The following is a 14,939-nucleotide window of genomic DNA, read 5'->3' as shown; positions in this document are numbered from 1 at the left end:
GTTGCTTACGGCCACACCACCCTGAATAAGCCCGACCTCGTCTGATCTCGGACACCAAGAAGGTTGTACCTGGTTAGTACTTGGATGGGAGACAGCTTGGGAATACCAGGTGCTGTAAGCTTTTTCTCTTCTCTCTACCACCTGCATGTCTTTTGTTGCAACGTCTGATCACCCTGTGACACGTGAAGAAGTTGGTCATCTTCAGCTGCTGCTGCTTTGTTGATAGACACGAGGTGATCTGAGAGTCTCAGTTTCAGCTGAAGAGAATAATCACATCAAGGAGGAAGATGAACCAACTACAAGTCAGCCTTTTTCGGCAATTATCTGGTTACACAGAGGAAGTGTATGATTCCAGTACCTATATAATGCACATTTGTCACCGATATTGTTGCTTACGGCCGCACCACCCTGAATATACCTGACCTCGTCTGATCTTGGAAGAAAAGCAGGGTTGGGCCTGGTTAGTACTTGGATGGGAGACCACTTCGGAATACCAGGTGCTGTAAGCTTTTTCTCTTCTCTCTACCACCTGCATGTCTTTTGTTGCAACGTCTGATCACCCTGTGACACATGAGGAAGTTGGTCATCTTCAGCTGCTGCTGCTTTGTTGGCTGACACGAAGTGATCTGAGAGCCTCAGTTTCAGTTGCAGAGAATGATCACATCAGAGAAGATGATATGCCCGCTACACATCAGCCTTTCTCGGCAATTATCTGGTTGCATAGAGGAACCGTATGATTCCAGTACCTATATAATGCACATTTGTCAGAGACATTGTTGCTTACGGCCACACAACCCTGAACATGCCCGACCTAGTCTGATCTCGGAAGCCAAGCACAGTTGGGCCTGGTTTGTACTTGGATGGAAGACCTCTTGGGAATACGAGGTGCTGTAAGCTTTTTCTCTTCTCTGTACCACCTGCATGTCTTTTGTTGCAACGTCTGATCACCCTGTGACACATGAGGAAGTTGGTCATCTTCAGCTTCTGCTGCTTTGTTGGCAGACACAAAGTGATCTGAGAGTCTCAGTTTCAGCTCGAGAGAATAATCACGTCAGGGAAGAAGATGTGCCCACTACTTATCAGCTTTTCTCGGCAATTATCTGGTTACATAGAGGAACTGTATGATTCCAGTACCTATATAATGCACATTTGTCACAGTTATGGTTGCTTACGGCCACACCACCCTGAATATGCCCGACCACGTCTGATCTCGGAAGCCAAGCAGGTTTGGGCCTGGTTAGTACTTGGATGGTAGACTGTCTGGGAATACCAGGTGCTGTAAGCTTTTTCTCTTCTCTCTACCACCTGCATGTCTTTTGTTGCAACGTCTGATCACCCTGTGACACATGAGGAAGTTGGTCATCTTCAGCTGCTGCTGCTGTGTTGGCAGACACAAAGTGATCTGAGAGTCTCAGTTTCAGCTGCAGAGAATAATCACGTCAGGGAAGAAGATGTGCCCACTACACATCAGCCTTTCTCGGAAATGATCTGGTTGCATAGAGGAACCGTATGATTCCAGTACCTATATAATGCACATTTGTCAGAGACATTGTTGCTTACGGCCACACCACCCTGAACATACCCGACCTCGTCTGATCTCGGAAGCCAAGGAGGGTTGGGCGTGGTTAGTACTTGGATGGTAGACTGCTTGGGAACACCAGGTGCTGTAAGCTTTTTCTCTTCTCTCGACCACCTGCATGTCTTTTGTTGCAACGTCTGATCACCCTGTGACACATGAGGAAGGTGGTCATCTTCAGCTGCTGCTGCTTTGTTGGCAGACACGAAGTGATCTGAGAGTCTCAGTTTCAGCTGCAGAGAATGATCACATGAGGGAAGAAGATTTGCCCACTACAAGTCAGCCTTTCTCGGCAATTATCTGGTTACATAGAGGAACCGTATGAATCCAGTACCTATATAATGCACATTTGTCACAGACATTGTTGCTTACGGCCACACCACCCTGAACATGCCCGACCTCGTCTGATCTCGGTAGCCAAGGAGGGTTGGGCCTGGTTAGTACTTAAATGGGAGACCGCTTGGGAATACCAGGAGCTGTAAGCTTTTTGTCTTCTCTCGACCACCTGCATGTCTTTTGTTGCAACGTCTGATCACCCTGTGACACATGAGGAAGTTGGTCATCTTCAGCTGCTGCTGCTTTGTTGGCAGACACGAAGTGATCTGAGAGTCTCAGTTTCAGCTGCAGAGAATAATCACATCAGGGAAGAAGATGTGCCCATAACAAGTCAGCCTTTCTCTGCAATTATCTGGTTACATAGAGGAATTGTATGATTCCAGTACCTATATAATGCACATTTGTCACAGAAATTGTTCCTTACGGCCACACCACCCTGAATAAGCCCGACCTCGTCTGATCTCGGAAGCCACGGAGGGTTGGTTCTGGTTAGTACTTTAATGGGAGACTGCTTGGGAATACCAGGTGCTGTAAGCGTTTTCTCTTCTCTCTACAACCTGCATGTCTTTTGTTGCAACGTCTGATCACCCTGTGACACATGAGGAAGTTGGCCATCTTCAGCTGCTGCTGCTTTGTTGGAAGACACGAAGTGATCTGAGAGTCTCAGTTTCAACTGAAGAGAATAATCACGTCAGGGAAGAAGATGTGCCGACTACACATCAGCCTTTCTCAGCAATTATCTGGTTACATAGAGGAACCGTATGATTCCTGTACTTATATAATGCACTTTTGTCAGACCCATTGTTGCTTACGGCCACACCACCCTGAACATACCCGACCTCGTCTGATCTTGGAAGCCAAGCAGGGTTGAACCTGCTTAGTACTTGGATGGGAGACTGCTTGGGAATACCAGGTGCTGTAAGCATTTTCTCTTCTCTCTACAACCTGCATGTCTTTTGTTGCAACGTCTGATCACCCTGTGACACATGAGGAAGTTGGTCATCTTCAGCTGCTGCTGCTTTGTTGGCTGACACAAAGTGATCTGAGAGTCTCAGTTTCAGTTGCAGAGAATGATCACATCAGAGAAGATGATTTGCCCGCTACACATCAGCCTTTCTCGGCCATTATCTGGTTGCATAGAGGAACCGTATGATTCCAGTACCTATATAATGCACATTTGTCAGAGACATTGTTGCTTACGGCCACACCACCCTGAATAAGCCCGACCTCGTCTGATCTCGGACACCAAGAAGGTTGTACCTGGTTAGTACTTGGATGGGAGACAGCTTGGGAATACCAGGTGCTGTAAGCTTTTTCTCTTCTCTCTACCACCTGCATGTCTTTTGTTGCAACGTCTGATCACCCTGTGACACGTGAAGAAGTTGGTCATCTTCAGCTGCTGCTGCTTTGTTGATAGACACGAGGTGATCTGAGAGTCTCAGTTTCAGCTGAAGAGAATAATCACATCAAGGAGGAAGATGAACCAACTACAAGTCAGCCTTTTTCGGCAATTATCTGGTTACACAGAGGAAGTGTATGATTCCAGTACCTATATAATGCACATTTGTCACCGATATTGTTGCTTACGGCCGCACCACCCTGAATATACCTGACCTCGTCTGATCTTGGAAGAAAAGCAGGGTTGGGCCTGGTTAGTACTTGGATGGGAGACCACTTCGGAATACCAGGTGCTGTAAGCTTTTTCTCTTCTCTCTACCACCTGCATGTCTTTTGTTGCAACGTCTGATCACCCTGTGACACATGAGGAAGTTGGTCATCTTCAGCTGCTGCTGCTTTGTTGGCTGACACGAAGTGATCTGAGAGCCTCAGTTTCAGTTGCAGAGAATGATCACATCAGAGAAGATGATATGCCCGCTACACATCAGCCTTTCTCGGCAATTATCTGGTTGCATAGAGGAACCGTATGATTCCAGTACCTATATAATGCACATTTGTCAGAGACATTGTTGCTTACGGCCACACAACCCTGAACATGCCCGACCTAGTCTGATCTCGGAAGCCAAGCACAGTTGGGCCTGGTTTGTACTTGGATGGAAGACCTCTTGGGAATACGAGGTGCTGTAAGCTTTTTCTCTTCTCTGTACCACCTGCATGTCTTTTGTTGCAACGTCTGATCACCCTGTGACACATGAGGAAGTTGGTCATCTTCAGCTTCTGCTGCTTTGTTGGCAGACACAAAGTGATCTGAGAGTCTCAGTTTCAGCTCGAGAGAATAATCACGTCAGGGAAGAAGATGTGCCCACTACTTATCAGCTTTTCTCGGCAATTATCTGGTTACATAGAGGAACTGTATGATTCCAGTACCTATATAATGCACATTTGTCACAGTTATGGTTGCTTACGGCCACACCACCCTGAATATGCCCGACCACGTCTGATCTCGGAAGCCAAGCAGGTTTGGGCCTGGTTAGTACTTGGATGGTAGACTGTCTGGGAATACCAGGTGCTGTAAGCTTTTTCTCTTCTCTCTACCACCTGCATGTCTTTTGTTGCAACGTCTGATCACCCTGTGACACATGAGGAAGTTGGTCATCTTCAGCTGCTGCTGCTGTGTTGGCAGACACAAAGTGATCTGAGAGTCTCAGTTTCAGCTGCAGAGAATAATCACGTCAGGGAAGAAGATGTGCCCACTACACATCAGCCTTTCTCGGAAATGATCTGGTTGCATAGAGGAACCGTATGATTCCAGTACCTATATAATGCACATTTGTCAGAGACATTGTTGCTTACGGCCACACCACCCTGAACATACCCGACCTCGTCTGATCTCGGAAGCCAAGGAGGGTTGGGCGTGGTTAGTACTTGGATGGAAGACCTCTTGGGAATACCATGTGCTGTAAGCGTTTTCTCTTCTCTCTACAACCTGCATGTCTTTTGTTGCAACATCTGATCACCCTGTGACACATGAGGAAGTTGGTCATCTTCAGCTGCTGCTGCTTTGTTGGCTGACACAAAGTGATCTGAGAGTCTCAGTTTCAGTTGCAGAGAATGATCACATCAGAGAAGATGATTTGCCCACTACACATCAGCCTTTCTCGGCAATTATCTGGTTGCATAGAGGAACCAGATGATTCCAGTACCTATATAATGCACATTTGTCAGAGACATTGTTGCTTACGGCCACACCACCCTGAATAAGCCCGACCTCGTCTGATCTCGGACACCAAGAAGGTTTTACCTGGTTAGTACTTGGATGGGAGACAGCTTGGGAATACCAGGTGCTGTAAGCTTTTTCTCTTCTCTCTACCACCTGCATGTCTTTTGTTGCAACATCTGATCACCCTGTGACACATGAGGAAGTTGGTCATCTTCAGCTGCTGCTGCTTTGTTGGCTGACACGAAGTGATCTGAGAGTCTCAGTTTCAGTTGCAGAGAATGATCACATCAGAGAAGATGATATGCCCGCTACACATCAGCCTTTCTCTGCAATTATCTGGGTGCATAGAGGAACCGTATGATTCCAGTACCTATATAATGCACATTTGTCAGAGACATTGTTGCTTACGGCCACACAACCCTGAACATGCCCGACCTCGTCTGATCTCGGAAACCAAGCAGGGTTGGGCATGGTTTGTACTTGGATGGAAGACCTCTTGGGAATACCAGGTGCTTTAAGCTTTTTCTCTTCTCTCTACCACCTGCATGTCTTTTGTTGCAATGTCTGATCACCCTGTGACACATGAGGAAGTTGGTCATCTTCAGCTTCTGCTGCTTTGTTGGCAGACACAAAGTGATCTGAGAGTCTCAGTTTCAGCTCGAGAGAATAATCACGTCAGGGAAGAAGATGTGCCCAGTACACATCAGCCTTTCTCGGAAATTAACTGGTTGCATAGAGGAACCGTATGATTCCAGTACCTATATAATGCACATTTGTCAGAGACATTGTTGCTTACGGCCACACCACCCTGAACATGCCCGACCTCGTCTGATCTCGGAAGCCAAGGAGGGTTGGGCCTGGTTAGTACTTGGATGGAAGACCTCTTGGGAATACCAGGTGCTTTAAGCTTTTTCTCTTCTCTCTACCACCTGCATGTCTTTTGTTGCAACGTCTGATCACCCTGTGACACATGAGGAAGTTGGTCATCTTCAGCAGCTGCTGCTGCTTTGTTGGCAGACACGAAGTGATCTGAGAGTCTCAGTTTCAGCTGCAGAGAATGATCACATGAGGGAAGAAGAAGTGCCCATAACAAGTGAGCCTTTCTCGGAAATTATCTGGTTACATAGAGGAAGTGTATGATTCCAGTACTTATATAATGCACATTTGTCACAGAAATTGTTCCTTACGGCCACACCACCCTGAATATGCCCGACCTCGTCTGATCTCGGAAGCCAAGGAGGGTTGGGCCTGGTTAGTACTTTAATGGGAGACTGCTTGGGAATACCAGGTGCTGTAAGCGTTTTCTCTTCTCTCTACAACCTGCATGTCTTTTGTTGCAACGTCTGATCACCCTGTGACACATGAGGAAGTTGGTCATCTTCAGCTGCTGCTGCTTTGTTGGAAGACACGAAGTGATCTGAGAGTCTCAGTTTCAGCTGAAGAGAATAATCACGTCAGGGAAGAAGATGTGCCCACTACACATCAGCCTTTCTCAGCAATTATCTGGTTACATAGAGGAACCGTATGATTCCTGTACTTATATAATGCACATTTGTCAGACACATTGTTGCTTACGGCCACACCACCCTGAACATACCCGACCTCGTCTGATCTCGGAAGCCAAGCAGGGTTGAGCCTGCTTAGTACTTGGATGGGAGACTGCTTGGGAATACCAGGTGCTGTAAGCTTTTTCTCTTCTCTCTACAACCTGCATGTCTTTTGTTGCAACGTCTGATCACCCTGTGACACATGAGGAAGTTGGTCATCTTCAGCTGCTGCTGCTTTGTTGGCTGACACAAAGTGATCTGAGAGTCTCAGTTTCAGTTGCAGAGAATGATCACATCAGAGAAGATGATTTGCCCGCTACACATCAGCCTTTCTCGGCAATTATCTGGTTACATAGAGGAACCGTATGATTCCAGTACCTATATAATGCACATTTGTCAGAGACATTGTTGCTTACGGCCACACCACCCTGAACATGCCCGACCTCGTCTGATCTCGGAAGCCAAGCAGGGTTGGGCCTGGTTAGTACTTGGGTGGGAGACTGCTTGGGAATACCAGGTGCTGTAAGCTTTATCTCTTCTCTGGACCACCTGAATGTCTTTTGTTGCAACGTCTGATCACCCTGTGACACATGAGGAAGTTGGTCATCTTCAGCTGCTGCTGCTTTGTTGGCAGACACAAAGTGATCTGAGAGTCTCAGTTTCAGCTGCAGAGAATAATCACATCAGGGAAGAAGATGTGCCCACTACAAGTTAGCCTTTCTCATCAATTATCTGGTTACATAGAGGAACTGTATTATTCCAGTACCTATATAATGCACATTTGTCACAGACATTGTTGCTTACGGCCACACCACCCTCAATATGCCTGACCTCGTCTGATCTCGGAAGCCAAGCAGGGTTGGGCCTGGTTAGTACTTGGGTGGGAGACCGCTTGAAAATACCATTTGCTGTAAGCTTTTTCTCTTCTCTCTACCACCTGCATGTCTTTTGTTGCAACGTCTGATCACCCTGTGACACATGAGGAAGTTGGTCATCTTCAGCTAATGCTGCTTTGTTGGCAGACACAAAGTGATCTGAGAGTCTCAGTTTCAGCTGCAGAGAATAATCACGTCAGGGAAGAAGATGTGCCCAGTACACATCAGCCTTTCTCGGAAATTAACTGGTTGCATAGAGGAACCGTATGATTCCAGTACCTATATAATGCACATTTGTCAGAGACATTGTTGCTTACGGCCACACCACCCTGAACATGCCCGACCTCGTCTGATCTCGGAAGCCAAGGAGGGTTGGGCCTGGTTAGTACTTGGATGGAAGACCTCTTGGGAATACCAGGTGCTTTAAGCTTTTTCTCTTCTCTCTACCACCTGCATGTCTTTTGTTGCAACGTCTGATCACCCTGTGACACATGAGGAAGTTGGTCATCTTCAGCAGCTGCTGCTGCTTTGTTGGCAGACACGAAGTGATCTGAGAGTCTCAGTTTCAGCTGCAGAGAATGATCACATGAGGGAAGAAGAAGTGCCCATAACAAGTGAGCCTTTCTCGGAAATTATCTGGTTACATAGAGGAAGTGTATGATTCCAGTACTTATATAATGCACATTTGTCACAGAAATTGTTCCTTAAGGCCACACCACCCTGAATATGCCCGACCTCGTCTGATCTCGGAAGCCAAGGAGGGTTGGGCCTGGTTAGTACTTTAATGGGAGACTGCTTGGGAATACCAGGTGCTGTAAGCGTTTTCTCTTCTCTCTACAACCTGCATGTCTTTTGTTGCAACGTCTGATCACCCTGTGACACATGAGGAAGTTGGTCATCTTCAGCTGCTGCTGCTTTGTTGGAAGACACGAAGTGATCTGAGAGTCTCAGTTTCAGCTGAAGAGAATAATCACGTCAGGGAAGAAGATGTGCCCACTACACATCAGCCTTTCTCAGCAATTATCTGGTTACATAGAGGAACCGTATGATTCCTGTACTTATATAATGCACATTTGTCAGACACATTGTTGCTTACGGCCACACCACCCTGAACATACCCGACCTCGTCTGATCTCGGAAGCCAAGCAGGGTTGAGCCTGCTTAGTACTTGGATGGGAGACTGCTTGGGAATACCAGGTGCTGTAAGCTTTTTCTCTTCTCTCTACAACCTGCATGTCTTTTGTTGCAACGTCTGATCACCCTGTGACACATGAGGAAGTTGGTCATCTTCAGCTGCTGCTGCTTTGTTGGCTGACACAAAGTGATCTGAGAGTCTCAGTTTCAGTTGCAGAGAATGATCACATCAGAGAAGATGATTTGCCCGCTACACATCAGCCTTTCTCGGCAATTATCTGGTTGCATAGAGGAACCGTATGATTCCAGTACCTATATAATGCACATTTGTCAGAGACATTGTTGCTTACGGCCACACCACCCTGAACATGCCCGACCTCGTCTGATCTCGGAAGCCAAGCACGGTTGGCCTGGTTAGTACTTGGGTGGGAGACTGCTTGGGAATACCAGGTGCTGTAAGCTTTATCTCTTCTCTGGACCACCTGAATGTCTTTTGTTGCAACGTCTGATCACCCTGTGACACATGAGGAAGTTGGTCATCTTCAGCTGCTGCTGCTTTGTTGGCAGACACAAAGTGATCTGAGAGTCTCAGTTTCAGCTGCAGAGAATAATCACATCAGGGAAGAAGATGTGCCCACTACAAGTTAGCCTTTCTCATCAATTATCTGGTTACATAGAGGAACTGTATTATTCCAGTACCTATATAATGCACATTTGTCACAGACATTGTTGCTTACGGCCACACCACCCTCAATATGCCTGACCTCGTCTGATCTCGGAAGCCAAGCAGGGTTGGGCCTGGTTAGTACTTGGGTGGGAGACCGCTTGAAAATACCATTTGCTGTAAGCTTTTTCTCTTCTCTCTACAACCTGCATGTCTTTTGTTGCAACGTCTGATCACCCTGTGACACATGAGGAAGTTGGTCATCTTCAGCTGCTGCTGCTTTGTTGGCAGACACAAAGTGATCTGAGAGTCTCAGTTTCAGCTGCAGAGAATAATCACATCAGGGAAGAATATGTGCCCACTACACATCAGCCTTTCTTGGCAATTATCTGGTTACATAGAGGAACCGTATGATTCCAGTACCTATATAATGCACATTTGTCACAGAGATTATTACTTACGGCCACACCACCCTGAACATGCCCGACCTCGTCTGATCTCGGAAGCCAAGCACGGTTGGCCTGGTTAGTACTTGGATGGGAGACCGCTTGGGATTATCAGGTGATGTAAGCTTTTTCTCTTCTCTCTACAACCTGCATGTCTTTTGTTGCAACATCTGATCACCCTGTGACACATGAGGAAGTTGGTCATCTTCAGCTGCTGCTGCTTTGTTGGCTGACACAAAGTGATCTGAGAGTCTCAGTTTCAGTTGCAGAGAATGATCACATCAGAGAAGATGATTTGCCCACTACACATCAGCCTTTCTCGGCAATTATCTGGTTGCATAGAGGAACCAGATGATTCCAGTACCTATATAATGCACATTTGTCACAGACATTGTTGCTTACGGCCACACCACCCTGAATAAGCCCGACCTCGTCTGATCTCGGACACCAAGAAGGTTTTACCTGGTTAGTACTTGGATGGGAGACAGCTTGGGAATACCAGGTGCTGTAAGCTTTTTCTCTTCTCTCTACCACCTGCATGTCTTTTGTTGCAACATCTGATCACCCTGTGACACATGAGGAAGTTGGTCATCTTCAGCTGCTGCTGCTTTGTTGGCTGACACGAAGTGATCTGAGAGTCTCAGTTTCAGTTGCAGAGAATGATCACATCAGAGAAGATGATATGCCCGCTACACATCAGCCTTTCTCTGCAATTATCTGGGTGCATAGAGGAACCGTATGATTCCAGTACCTATATAATGCACATTTGTCAGAGACATTGTTGCTTACGGCCACACAACCCTGAACATGCCCGACCTCGTCTGATCTCGGAAACCAAGCAGGGTTGGGCATGGTTTGTACTTGGATGGAAGACCTCTTGGGAATACCAGGTGCTTTAAGCTTTTTCTCTTCTCTCTACCACCTGCATGTCTTTTGTTGCAATGTCTGATCACCCTGTGACACATGAGGAAGTTGGTCATCTTCAGCTTCTGCTGCTTTGTTGGCAGACACAAAGTGATCTGAGAGTCTCAGTTTCAGCTCGAGAGAATAATCACGTCAGGGAAGAAGATGTGCCCACTACTTATCAGCTTTTCTCTGCAATTATCTGGTTACATAGAGGAACTGTATGATTCCAGTACCTATATAATGCACATTTGTCACAGTTATGGTTGCTTACGGCCACACCACCCTGAATATGCCCGACCTCGTCTGATCTCAGAAGCCAAGCAGGTTTGGGCCTGGTTAGTATTTGGATGGTAGACTGTCTGGGAATACCAGGTGCTGTAAGCTTTTTCTCTTCTCTCTACCACCTGCATGTCTTTTGTTGCAACGTCTGATCACCCTGTGACACATGAGGAAGTTGGTCATCTTCAGCTGCTGCTGCTTTGTTGGCAGACACAAAGTGATCTGAGAGTCTCAGTTTCAGCTGCAGAGAATAATCACGTCAGGGAAGAAGATTTGCCCAGTACACATCAGCCTTTCTCGGAAATTAACTGGTTGCATAGAGGAACCGTATGATTCCAGTACCTATATAATGCACATTTGTCAGAGACATTGTTGCTTACGGCCACACCACCCTGAACATGCCCGACCTCGTCTGATCTCGGAAGCCAAGGAGGGTTGGGCCTGGTTAGTACTTGGATGGAAGACCTCTTGGGAATACCAGGTGCTTTAAGCTTTTTCTCTTCTCTCTACCACCTGCATGTCTTTTGTTGCAACGTCTGATCACCCTGTGACACATGAGGAAGTTGGTCATCTTCAGCAGCTGCTGCTGCTTTGTTGGCAGACACGAAGTGATCTGAGAGTCTCAGTTTCAGCTGCAGAGAATGATCACATGAGGGAAGAAGAAGTGCCCATAACAAGTGAGCCTTTCTCGGAAATTATCTGGTTACATAGAGGAAGTGTATGATTCCAGTACTTATATAATGCACATTTGTCACAGAAATTGTTCCTTACGGCCACACCACCCTGAATATGCCCGACCTCGTCTGATCTCGGAAGCCAAGGAGGGTTGGGCCTGGTTAGTACTTTAATGGGAGACTGCTTGGGAATACCAGGTGCTGTAAGCGTTTTCTCTTCTCTCTACAACCTGCATGTCTTTTGTTGCAACGTCTGATCACCCTGTGACACATGAGGAATTTGGTCATCTTCAGCTGCTGCTGCTTTGTTGGAAGACACGAAGTGATCTGAGAGTCTCAGTTTCAGCTGAAGAGAATAATCACGTCAGGGAAGAAGATGTGCCCACTACACATCAGCCTTTCTCAGCAATTATCTGGTTACATAGAGGAACCGTATGATTCCTGTACTTATATAATGCACATTTGTCAGACACATTGTTGCTTACGGCCACACCACCCTGAACATACCCGACCTCGTCTGATCTCGGAAGCCAAGCAGGGTTGAGCCTGCTTAGTACTTGGATGGGAGACTGCTTGGGAATACCAGGTGCTGTAAGCTTTTTCTCTTCTCTCTACAACCTGCATGTCTTTTGTTGCAACGTCTGATCACCCTGTGACACATGAGGAAGTTGGTCATCTTCAGCTGCTGCTGCTTTGTTGGCTGACACAAAGTGATCTGAGAGTCTCAGTTTCAGTTGCAGAGAATGATCACATCAGAGAAGATGATTTGCCCGCTACACATCAGCCTTTCTCGGCAATTATCTGGTTACATAGAGGAACCGTATGATTCCAGTACCTATATAATGCACATTTGTCAGAGACATTGTTGCTTACGGCCACACCACCCTGAACATGCCCGACCTCGTCTGATCTCGGAAGCCAAGCAGGGTTGGGCCTGGTTAGTACTTGGGTGGGAGACTGCTTGGGAATACCAGGTGCTGTAAGCTTTATCTCTTCTCTGGACCACCTGAATGTCTTTTGTTGCAACGTCTGATCACCCTGTGACACATGAGGAAGTTGGTCATCTTCAGCTGCTGCTGCTTTGTTGGCAGACACAAAGTGATCTGAGAGTCTCAGTTTCAGCTGCAGAGAATAATCACATCAGGGAAGAAGATGTGCCCACTACAAGTTAGCCTTTCTCATCAATTATCTGGTTACATAGAGGAACTGTATTATTCCAGTACCTATATAATGCACATTTGTCACAGACATTGTTGCTTACGGCCACACCACCCTCAATATGCCTGACCTCGTCTGATCTCGGAAGCCAAGCAGGGTTGGGCCTGGTTAGTACTTGGGTGGGAGACCGCTTGAAAATACCATTTGCTGTAAGCTTTTTCTCTTCTCTCTACCACCTGCATGTCTTTTGTTGCAACGTCTGATCACCCTGTGACACATGAGGAAGTTGGTCATCTTCAGCTGCTGCTGCTTTGTTGGCAGACACAAAGTGATCTGAGAGTCTCAGTTTCAGCTGCAGAGAATAATCACGTCAGGGAAGAAGATGTGCCCAGTACACATCAGCCTTTCTCGGAAATTAACTGGTTGCATAGAGGAACCGTATGATTCCAGTACCTATATAATGCACATTTGTCAGAGACATTGTTGCTTACGGCCACACCACCCTGAACATGCCCGACCTCGTCTGATCTCGGAAGCCAAGGAGGGTTGGGCCTGGTTAGTACTTGGATGGAAGACCTCTTGGGAATACCAGGTGCTTTAAGCTTTTTCTCTTCTCTCTACCACCTGCATGTCTTTTGTTGCAACGTCTGATCACCCTGTGACACATGAGGAAGTTGGTCATCTTCAGCAGCTGCTGCTGCTTTGTTGGCAGACACGAAGTGATCTGAGAGTCTCAGTTTCAGCTGCAGAGAATAATCACATCAGGGAAGAAGATGTGCCCACTACACATCAGCCTTTCTCAGCAATTATCTGGTTACATAGAGGAACCGTATGATTCCTGTACTTATATAATGCACATTTGTCAGACACATTGTTGCTTACGGCCACACCACCCTGAACATACCCGACCTCGTCTGATCTCGGAAGCCAAGCAGGGTTGAGCCTGCTTAGTACTTGGAAGGGAGACTGCTTGGGAATACCAGGTGCTGTAAGCTTTTTCTCTTCTCTCTACAACCTGCATGTCTTTTGTTGCAACGTCTGATCACCCTGTGACACATGAGGAAGTTGGTCATCTTCAGCTGCTGCTGCTTTGTTGGCTGACACAAAGTGATCTGAGAGTCTCAGTTTCAGTTGCAGAGAATGATCACATCAGAGAAGATGATTTGCCCGCTACACATCAGCCTTTCTCGGCAATTATCTGGTTGCATAGAGGAACCGTATGATTCCAGTACCTATATAATGCACATTTGTCAGAGACATTGTTGCTTACGGCCACACCACCCTGAACATGCCCGACCTCGTCTGATCTCGGAAGCCAAGCACGGTTGGCCTGGTTAGTACTTGGGTGGGAGACTGCTTGGGAATACCAGGTGCTGTAAGCTTTATCTCTTCTCTGGACCACCTGAATGTCTTTTGTTGCAACGTCTGATCACCCTGTGACACATGAGGAAGTTGGTCATCTTCAGCTGCTGCTGCTTTGTTGGCAGACACAAAGTGATCTGAGAGTCTCAGTTTCAGCTGCAGAGAATAATCACATCAGGGAAGAAGATGTGCCCACTACAAGTTAGCCTTTCTCATCAATTATCTGGTTACATAGAGGAACTGTATTATTCCAGTACCTATATAATGCACATTTGTCACAGACATTGTTGCTTACGGCCACACCACCCTCAATATGACTGACCTCGTCTGATCTCGGAAGCCAAGCAGGGTTGGGCCTGGTTAGTACTTGGGTGGGAGACCGCTTGAAAATACCATTTGCTGTAAGCTTTTTCTCTTCTCTCTACAACCTGCATGTCTTTTGTTGCAACGTCTGATCACCCTGTGACACATGAGGAAGTTGGTCATCTTCAGCTGCTGCTGCTTTGTTGGCAGACACAAAGTGATCTGAGAGTCTCAGTTTCAGCTGCAGAGAATAATCACATCAGGGAAGAATATGTGCCCACTACACATCAGCCTTTCTTGGCAATTATCTGGTTACATAGAGGAACCGTATGATTCCAGTACCTATATAATGCACATTTGTCACAGAGATTATTACTTACGGCCACACCACCCTGAACATGCCCGACCTCGTCTGATCTCGGAAGCCAAGCACGGTTGGCCTGGTTAGTACTTGGGTGGGAGACTGCTTGGGAATACCAGGTGCTGTAAGCTTTATCTCTTCTCTGGACCACCTGAATGTCTTTTGTTGCAACGTCTGATCACCCTGTGACACATGAGGAA

General features: G+C 46.8%; 2 non-coding genes and 33 pseudogenes across 2 annotated transcripts; all 35 read left to right on the top strand.

Moving 5' to 3' along the window:
- The first annotated feature begins 390 nt into the window (after positions 1–390).
- On the top strand, positions 391–509 carry LOC140300367 (5S ribosomal RNA; annotated as a pseudogene).
- Positions 510–778: 269 nt separating this feature from the next.
- Positions 779–897, top strand: LOC140296491 (5S ribosomal RNA; annotated as a pseudogene).
- A 269-nt stretch (positions 898–1,166) lies between these two features.
- On the top strand, positions 1,167–1,285 carry LOC140302145 (5S ribosomal RNA; annotated as a pseudogene).
- Positions 1,286–1,554: 269 nt separating this feature from the next.
- On the top strand, positions 1,555–1,673 carry LOC140270092 (5S ribosomal RNA; annotated as a pseudogene).
- A 269-nt stretch (positions 1,674–1,942) lies between these two features.
- On the top strand, positions 1,943–2,061 carry LOC140306024 (5S ribosomal RNA; annotated as a pseudogene).
- Positions 2,062–2,330: 269 nt separating this feature from the next.
- LOC140296939 (5S ribosomal RNA) lies at positions 2,331–2,449 on the top strand (annotated as a pseudogene).
- A 269-nt stretch (positions 2,450–2,718) lies between these two features.
- On the top strand, positions 2,719–2,837 carry LOC140279930 (5S ribosomal RNA; annotated as a pseudogene).
- Positions 2,838–3,493: 656 nt separating this feature from the next.
- LOC140300366 (5S ribosomal RNA) lies at positions 3,494–3,612 on the top strand (annotated as a pseudogene).
- A 269-nt stretch (positions 3,613–3,881) lies between these two features.
- LOC140296490 (5S ribosomal RNA) lies at positions 3,882–4,000 on the top strand (annotated as a pseudogene).
- A 269-nt stretch (positions 4,001–4,269) lies between these two features.
- Positions 4,270–4,388, top strand: LOC140302131 (5S ribosomal RNA; annotated as a pseudogene).
- A 269-nt stretch (positions 4,389–4,657) lies between these two features.
- LOC140299468 (5S ribosomal RNA) lies at positions 4,658–4,776 on the top strand (annotated as a pseudogene).
- Positions 4,777–5,432: 656 nt separating this feature from the next.
- On the top strand, positions 5,433–5,551 carry LOC140291435 (5S ribosomal RNA; annotated as a pseudogene).
- A 269-nt stretch (positions 5,552–5,820) lies between these two features.
- On the top strand, positions 5,821–5,939 carry LOC140307041 (5S ribosomal RNA; annotated as a pseudogene).
- A 272-nt stretch (positions 5,940–6,211) lies between these two features.
- On the top strand, positions 6,212–6,330 carry LOC140275551 (5S ribosomal RNA; annotated as a pseudogene).
- A 269-nt stretch (positions 6,331–6,599) lies between these two features.
- Positions 6,600–6,718, top strand: LOC140299844 (5S ribosomal RNA; annotated as a pseudogene).
- A 269-nt stretch (positions 6,719–6,987) lies between these two features.
- LOC140289293 (5S ribosomal RNA) lies at positions 6,988–7,106 on the top strand. Its single transcript, XR_011912242.1, has one exon. It is a non-coding gene; the product is annotated as a 5S ribosomal RNA (ribosomal RNA).
- Positions 7,107–7,375: 269 nt separating this feature from the next.
- LOC140293307 (5S ribosomal RNA) lies at positions 7,376–7,494 on the top strand (annotated as a pseudogene).
- A 269-nt stretch (positions 7,495–7,763) lies between these two features.
- LOC140307040 (5S ribosomal RNA) lies at positions 7,764–7,882 on the top strand (annotated as a pseudogene).
- A 272-nt stretch (positions 7,883–8,154) lies between these two features.
- On the top strand, positions 8,155–8,273 carry LOC140292084 (5S ribosomal RNA; annotated as a pseudogene).
- A 269-nt stretch (positions 8,274–8,542) lies between these two features.
- On the top strand, positions 8,543–8,661 carry LOC140299842 (5S ribosomal RNA; annotated as a pseudogene).
- A 269-nt stretch (positions 8,662–8,930) lies between these two features.
- Positions 8,931–9,048, top strand: LOC140278248 (5S ribosomal RNA; annotated as a pseudogene).
- A 269-nt stretch (positions 9,049–9,317) lies between these two features.
- Positions 9,318–9,436, top strand: LOC140293306 (5S ribosomal RNA; annotated as a pseudogene).
- Positions 9,437–9,705: 269 nt separating this feature from the next.
- On the top strand, positions 9,706–9,823 carry LOC140296272 (5S ribosomal RNA; annotated as a pseudogene).
- Positions 9,824–10,479: 656 nt separating this feature from the next.
- LOC140291434 (5S ribosomal RNA) lies at positions 10,480–10,598 on the top strand (annotated as a pseudogene).
- Positions 10,599–10,867: 269 nt separating this feature from the next.
- Positions 10,868–10,986, top strand: LOC140289207 (5S ribosomal RNA; annotated as a pseudogene).
- A 269-nt stretch (positions 10,987–11,255) lies between these two features.
- Positions 11,256–11,374, top strand: LOC140307034 (5S ribosomal RNA; annotated as a pseudogene).
- Positions 11,375–11,646: 272 nt separating this feature from the next.
- LOC140275546 (5S ribosomal RNA) lies at positions 11,647–11,765 on the top strand (annotated as a pseudogene).
- A 269-nt stretch (positions 11,766–12,034) lies between these two features.
- On the top strand, positions 12,035–12,153 carry LOC140299841 (5S ribosomal RNA; annotated as a pseudogene).
- A 269-nt stretch (positions 12,154–12,422) lies between these two features.
- On the top strand, positions 12,423–12,541 carry LOC140289282 (5S ribosomal RNA). The gene has a single exon (XR_011912241.1). It is a non-coding gene; the product is annotated as a 5S ribosomal RNA (ribosomal RNA).
- Positions 12,542–12,810: 269 nt separating this feature from the next.
- Positions 12,811–12,929, top strand: LOC140293305 (5S ribosomal RNA; annotated as a pseudogene).
- A 269-nt stretch (positions 12,930–13,198) lies between these two features.
- LOC140307025 (5S ribosomal RNA) lies at positions 13,199–13,317 on the top strand (annotated as a pseudogene).
- Positions 13,318–13,589: 272 nt separating this feature from the next.
- LOC140308998 (5S ribosomal RNA) lies at positions 13,590–13,708 on the top strand (annotated as a pseudogene).
- Positions 13,709–13,977: 269 nt separating this feature from the next.
- Positions 13,978–14,095, top strand: LOC140278238 (5S ribosomal RNA; annotated as a pseudogene).
- Positions 14,096–14,364: 269 nt separating this feature from the next.
- On the top strand, positions 14,365–14,483 carry LOC140296137 (5S ribosomal RNA; annotated as a pseudogene).
- Positions 14,484–14,752: 269 nt separating this feature from the next.
- Positions 14,753–14,870, top strand: LOC140290170 (5S ribosomal RNA; annotated as a pseudogene).
- Positions 14,871–14,939: the final 69 nt, after the last annotated feature.

Source organism: Leuresthes tenuis, unplaced genomic scaffold (assembly GCF_036924035.1).
Source record: "Leuresthes tenuis unplaced genomic scaffold, fLeuTen1.0.hap1 SCAF_1, whole genome shotgun sequence".
Lineage (NCBI taxonomy): Eukaryota > Metazoa > Chordata > Actinopteri > Atheriniformes > Atherinopsidae > Leuresthes > Leuresthes tenuis.
The sequence above is the reverse complement of the archived record's forward strand: the minus strand, read 5'-3'. Positions and strand labels throughout refer to the sequence as shown.